This window comes from Rhineura floridana, chromosome 3, assembly GCF_030035675.1.
Source record: "Rhineura floridana isolate rRhiFlo1 chromosome 3, rRhiFlo1.hap2, whole genome shotgun sequence".
NCBI lineage: Eukaryota > Metazoa > Chordata > Lepidosauria > Squamata > Rhineuridae > Rhineura > Rhineura floridana.
The window spans coordinates 10,981,707-10,988,713 of record NC_084482.1 but is presented as its reverse complement, the minus strand read 5'-3'; positions in this window follow the sequence as shown (position 1 = coordinate 10,988,713).

The window sequence follows — 7,007 nt, the reverse complement described above, 5'->3', positions numbered from 1 at the left end:
AGAGAAGTTCCCGGCAGGACTTCTCCGATTGTGAGAAGGAGAGTGCGGTGGAGGGTTAGGAGAAGGCAGGACCACTGAGTCCGATCCGCACCAACTGGGGAGGGGTGTGATACAAGGAGGAGGAGGAGGAGGAGTTAGAGAGGGCGCCAGGACTCCTGGGTCCTCTCGCTGTTCAGAGAGAAGGGAGGGGAGGATGAGGACTCCAGTGATCCCTGCTCTGTCTGTGCGAGGAAGAGACAGAGACAGGAACAGTGACAGCCAGGACTCCTGGGTCCTTCTCTTGGTTTTGAGTGGTGACAATGTGTACTGCCTTCAAGTCGGTTCCGACTTATGGCGACCCACGAATACAGTTTTCATGAGGCTGAGAGGCAGTGACTGGCCCAAAGTCACCCAGTGAGTTTCATGGCTATGCGAGGATTCGAACCCTGGTCTCCCAGGTCGTAGTCCAACACCTGTACAGTGAAAGGTTAGGAGCCAGGACTCCTGGGTCCTCTTCTCCCAGCTGTAGGAGGGGGATACTCGTAGGGTCTGCTCTAGGAAAAAGGAAGCAGGGTGGGGCGAGGAATAAGGGGAGGGACCGCTCGAAGCCGGGACTCCTGGAGCTGATGGCTCCCGCCTTGGGGAGGAGGGAGAGGTATTCCAGGACTCCTGGGGGTTTCACTCCTGCACTTGGGAGGGCAGAAGGACAAGGACAAGATTGGCAGAGTAGCTAGACCCCCTCCTCTGGGCACGGAGGAGGCCGGGAGCCGGGACTCCTGGGTGCTCCTACCAACCACTGCGCTGGGGGGGAGGGTCTTAAACTGTCCCCCTTCTCGGAGCCAAGCTGAAAAGCTTCCAGCACACCCAGCTTCCAGCCGACCCAGGCCACCCTCCTCCTCCTCCTCCTGCCCCCACGTTGCGAGGGGGGCTGAATGACACAGCCCACGGCCTCCTCGCCATCTTCGGCGCCCCCACGGTTGCCACGGCAACGGAAAGCCACTACGGCGGAGAGAGGGAGGGAATGAAAAGGAAGGCGGGCGGAGGAGAGAAAGCGGGAAGGTTGCTGCCATGGTAACCTCTGGCCCTAAAGGAATGGGAGCATCAAGGGGCTCCAGGCCGCCCAAAGCCTTCCAGGCCCCCGCTTGTTAAGGAAAGCGGGCTGAGAGGTGGAGGAAGGGCCTCTGCCCTGCAGGGGGCGCCCCCTCTGGGATAGGAAAGCGGCCTCCTCGGACGAAAAAATGCCACCAGGCAACTGTGACAAGTCAACTGCAAGACTGCAGGGAGAGCCATTAATTCCAAGGTTCACATCACATCTCTGGCGGTCTAAGGCAATCTACCCCATCACAGCCCCAAGTCTCAGGGCAGCTACCTTACAGGATTGTTGTCAGGATACCTGAGCTAATCTATGTGAAGTGCTCAGAACTAGGGTTTAAGCTGCAGTCCTATACACGCTTACCTGGGTGTCTACTTCTGAGTCGATGTGCACTGTTAATCTGTTTTCCATGACATATATCAAAGACAGATAGACGTGCCCTAGAGTAATTGCAGAGTACATTTCTCTACATATAGTCCATGCCTATCAAGGGTTAGGAAAGAAGTAGCCAACACTTTCTCCAGATGCTGTGGGTTCCAACTCCCTTAGTTCCTGACAATTGACAATGCTCTCTGGGGCTGTTAGGGGTTATAGTTCAAAACATGTAAAGGGCACCACCTTGGCTACCTCTGGTTTAGAAGCAAGAGTTTCCAGATCCCTGGGTATTATTTCCAGGCACCCTTGAGCCCCCACCTATTTTTCTAGATACCAAGCATTGTTTTTAACATTCAAATTCAAGGTTTTTTTTAAAGTAGGCAATTTTTATTTCAGTCAAAGACCAGCAGATATAAAATAGAAAACATCAGAAACGCAGTGTACAGAAAGCAGAAGCAAAATAAAACACTGCAGCACTGGTAATAATATATACACATCAGGATAAAAAAAAATCATAATAAAACATTAAAATAATCACATTGTCATCCCTCTCCAACAAGCAATTGCAGCTGCACAGAAACTAGCCACCTTGGTTGTGACCTGTGGGTTTTGGTTGGCCAGTAGATAATTTAAGTAAAACGCATCTCAGCCCCTGAGAATTTTTTGTAGAATTGGAGTGATAAAAATATATTGAAGGTCCCAATAGAAAGAACAATACAATAGTACATGTCCTACTGTCTCCATGTCCCCCACATCACAAGGGCATATGTGCTCACAATAGGGAATGCTCTTAAATCTTCCAGAAGTGTAGAAGCCAACACATTAAACTTAGCTAACATAAATGCTTTTCTATATTTTGGGATGGTCAGATTTACCCAATACTTTTATGAGCACAAATGCCCTCGCACTATCCCTAGATTCAGGGTATGTTGCAGCCAAACTAGTGATTTTGTAGCTCAGTGTTCCTAATTCATTGGGAAATGGCCACTTTAGCCTTGGTATAACCTAGTGCTAAAATAACAGTAGAAAAGCCCAGATTTTGTAGTTTCTTGTCCACTGACCATTTCCATTTTGACTAAAAAGCATCTATCAACATCAGTGGAGCCAGTCCCAAAGGGAAGAATACCATCTTCAACCAAAAGTTTAACATGTGCATCCATGTATGGGTCTCTATAAGGATTTGCCTTGCCTCTAATTGGGAGATTACATTGGATACACAACTTGGGACACGAAATATGGTTCTCAGGAATTTGGTTTGGATAATTTCCAGCCGGGCATAATTGCCATAAACACACAGCTGCGATCCATATACAGTAGCATCTGGGCTGTAACCTCCACAGTGAAAACCTGCATGGCTGAAGGAATATATTGTCCCCTTTGGTGTAAAAAAGAAAGCAGTGCCTTCAGACTTCTCTGAGATTCACAATAACATTCAAGATATATGAAACTGTTTAAAAGCACAGAATCTTGGGAGTAGGCTGTGTTGTGGTCACTAGGATTACATACCATTCATAATTTTAACAGGCTGTTCATGCTTCAAGAGCTCTAGCCAGTTTCTAGGCAGAAATGCTGGGGCTCAAATGTGTTGGGAAACCACTCTGACTGATCTGGATGCATTTCCCTCTAATTCCTACAATTTCTTTTGTAGTTACTCAGTGCTAAAGAAATGCACTTTCATATTTTCTTAATTCATATGCACAAGGCTCGGATTCTGCAATTGAAGTAGGTGCTGGGATTAAGTTTGGAGAACCTTAGCACAAATTGACCTAGCTTTGCCCATCGTAAAGAAAAATCACAGAATCGTAGAGTGGGAAGGGGCCTATAAGGCCCTCGAGTCCAAACCCCTGCTCAATGCAGGAAACCAAAGCATACAAATTATGGAAAGAGTTTATCCATATTTTCTTGGACAGCAGAATCATCTGTATGAACAAACCTTAATCCAGGACAGGAGAACTCCCATCAGCCCCAGCTAGCATGGTCAGTGGTCAGCGATGCTGGGAGTTGTAGTCTAGCAACATTTAGAGGGCCAAAGGTTCTTCCCCACCTTTACTTTTATCACTTCTGCCTTTTGCAAGAGCTTTGCAAAGCAGAAAAGAGCAGCAGTGATAAAACTATCCTATACATGTCAACTCATAAGTAAACTCTGTTGATTTCAACTGACTTTCTCTTGTGTAGTCCCAGTTGGATTGGATTATCAGTGCAATTCTATGCATACTTACTTGAGATATACTCCCTTGGTAAGTATGTTTAGGATTGCAACTTGAACTGATTTTAAAATAAAAGAACTACTAATAAGGTTAAGAAGTTCTGAAGAAATGTAACACAGATCTGGTCTGTCAACCCTATCCAGGAAGTAGACACTGATGTGTAGGCTGAGGGACTACTTAGCATTAATGATCTTTCCCCAACTCTGCATTTAATAATTAGACAGTGTAACTAGAATACCCATGATTTTACTGTAGTGGCCAGAGTTGGGAAGAAAGAGCAGCTAAAATATACCTTGAGATTTCTCAGATTAAACATAACTCTTCATAAAGGATACTTTTTATTACTTTTAACTATTTTTTTATTTTTTAAGACGTTTGTTGCCTATTCTTCATTGCCAAAGCAATCCCAGAGCAGGGTACACTAAAATTCAAACCACAACAACATGAGTTAAAAAAACATAGATGATGATGACAGTCTTAATAACTAGAAAACACTGCTTCAGCAATGGAACAACCAGGTTCAGTGCTAATTTCCAACAAAAGCCTGAGAAAGCAAATGGGTCTTCAGCCGGTGCTGAAATAATCAGTTGGCACCAGCCTTGTCTCAGAGGGGAGGAGCTAGGTAGCTGGAGCATCACTACCGAGAAGGCATTGCTACATAATGAGTTACAGCTGGCTGCCATACAACCAGGAGGGCCTCGCCCAACGGTTTCAATACATGTTGTTGTTATGTGCCTTCAAGTCGACGTCCATAGCATCCGTCATGAACCACCCTGTTCAGATCTTGTAAGTTCAGGTCTGTGGCTTCCTTTATGGACAGTCCATCTCTTGTTTGGCCTTCCTCTTTTTCTACTCCCTTCTGATTTTCCCAGCATTATTGTCTTTTCTAGTGAATCAGGTCTTCTCATTATGTCTCCAAAGTATGATAACCTCAGTTTCATCATTTTTGCTTCTAGTGATAGTTCTGGTTTAATTTATTCTAACACCCAATTATTTGTCTTTTTCAGTCCATGGTATGCGCAAAGCTCTCCACCACCACATTTCAAATGAGTTGATTTTTCTCCTATCCGCTTTTTTCACTGTCCAACTTTCACATCCATACATAGAAATCGGGAATACCATGGTCTGAATGATCCTGACTTTAGTGTTCAGTGATACATCTTTGCATTTGAGGACCTTTTCTAGTTCTCTCACAGCTGCCCTACCCAGTCCTAGCCTTCTTCTGATTTCTTGACTATTGTCTCCATTTTGGTTAATGACTTTGCCGAGGGATTGATAATCCTTGACAAGTTCAATGTCCTCATTGTCAACTTTAAAGTTACATAAATCTTAGGGAGACAGGATGGAACCCAACAGAACCCCACAGCGTAAATGCCAAGAGTAAATGTGGCCAAGGTATAGTCTTCCAATGCCATCTTCTATAAACAGCCCTGTAGGTAAGAAACTAGAATGGCCCAAATATCTTGTTTCCCCCGAGTGCTCAGAACCGACAGCTACCAGCCTCCTGAGCACCTTCCCAAAACTGGGGATATTGTGACCTAGTGGTACCGATCAACAAGCGCTTAGTTCAACATGTTTTTTGAGAAGTGAATGCACTACTGCTTCTTTAAGTGTGGCAGGGAGTACCCCCGTCATCCCAAGATGCACACCCTGGACCACTTGGTTACTCCCCCCCAAGCTTGCTCATAACAATCAGAAAGAGGAAGATTCAAGAGGGCATGTAGTCCACCACACAGCCTCAAGCACCTTGTCCACATTCTCAGGCCTCAAAAGATGAAACTGATCCCACCATACCACAGTACACTGGACACATCATTAGGGACTATCTCAACCATGGCATCCAATTTTGCAGAGATGAACAATGTTACACTCAAAGTACCTTGCAAACTTGTCATAGGAGGCATCCAAGGGTTTAAGCATCCCCTGAACATACCACTCAGAACAACTTTACCAGCCAGCTTCTTGATGATGCAATGGAAGGGAAAATGTAAACCTTTCTTGCTGCCTTCACCTCCATGTAGTGGTCATGGTCATGTGCTCTTACACACATTTGATAATCTTCATGATGAGATTTGCATTCAAGCTGTCATCCAACCTGTTTCATTGCCTGGCAGCTCCCCAGAAAGCCTGGGGGCAATACAGGTACTGCAGTGTTGGAGATCACACTTGAGAGCATCTTATCTCACAAATCCACAGTGAAACTAAGGCCTCAACAGGACTGTCAGCTCTGTTAATCAGAAGAGCCCTCAGAGCATTCAGCAATCCCTCGAATACCATAAGATCTTAACGGGTCCCTTACCCCTGCAGTGGGGAGATGCCACAGCAACTGTCACCATGGCATAACACAAGGTGCAAGCCCTCACATCCCACCCTGGAATGGAGGGGGTCATTTTGGTAATACATGCCTGGTTGGGCCTTTCTCAATTTTTAAACTGTAGATGATAAGAGATTCTATTATGGACTGAGGTGGCGTTAAATGTGTATGCAAAATCTCTATTTGCTGCTCTTCAGTCACAGCTTCCAAAGTGGCTTACAAAATAAACCCATAAAAAGACAATAAAATCTGACAAAGAAGAAATGGTAGCTAGTTAGACATCAAATATAAAATGAGCACAGACTAAAAGGTTGTCTGTCTATTAAAGATAAAACACAATATTTTATCTAGAGTACAGACAGCAACTGTAGCGGTAACTCAGAAAGGGGCATGGGTTGGAAAGTTATCCAAATAAAGACTGTTACAGCACTTTAAAGTCACTTAGATAGCAGCATTTCTGCCAACATGTAGCAGGACACTGGAAAGGTATGTTTTTTATTTTGTACAAGATACCAGAAAGGGGAGCATTTCAGGCTAGTTCTTAAGGCCAGATATACAAAGAGGTGAGTCAGAATAAAGAGTTACCAAATGCAGGTGAGGGGTGGGGAACCTGCCAAGGATGATGGAAGTCTGGAGGGGGCACAGGTTCCCCAGCTCTGTGTGAACGACCAAGTTTTCCTTCCTGAAGTGAAACAAGACAGATTTCACATTGTGAATTCAGTGTATATCAGATGACGAATACATAGGAAAAGAATCAATGTGATTTGTAGCAGCTATGGACAAGTGTACAGACCTAGTAAGAAGGGCCCTGCAGATGGTAAGTTACATTAGTAAAGCCAGAAGATATTTTGCAAAACCAGCAGTTGAAAAAGAAGCAGTAACACTATACAAACAGCTGTTAACATAGTAGACAGAGGAAGTCCTTGGTGGGAAACTAATTCAATGGGGATAGTGCAGGTTCCAGGTTTTGGGGGTCCTTTGTTAAGCTTCTGTCAGTGGGCCATCTCTGAGTGTTTTCCACCTTCTCCTCGCCCCTATT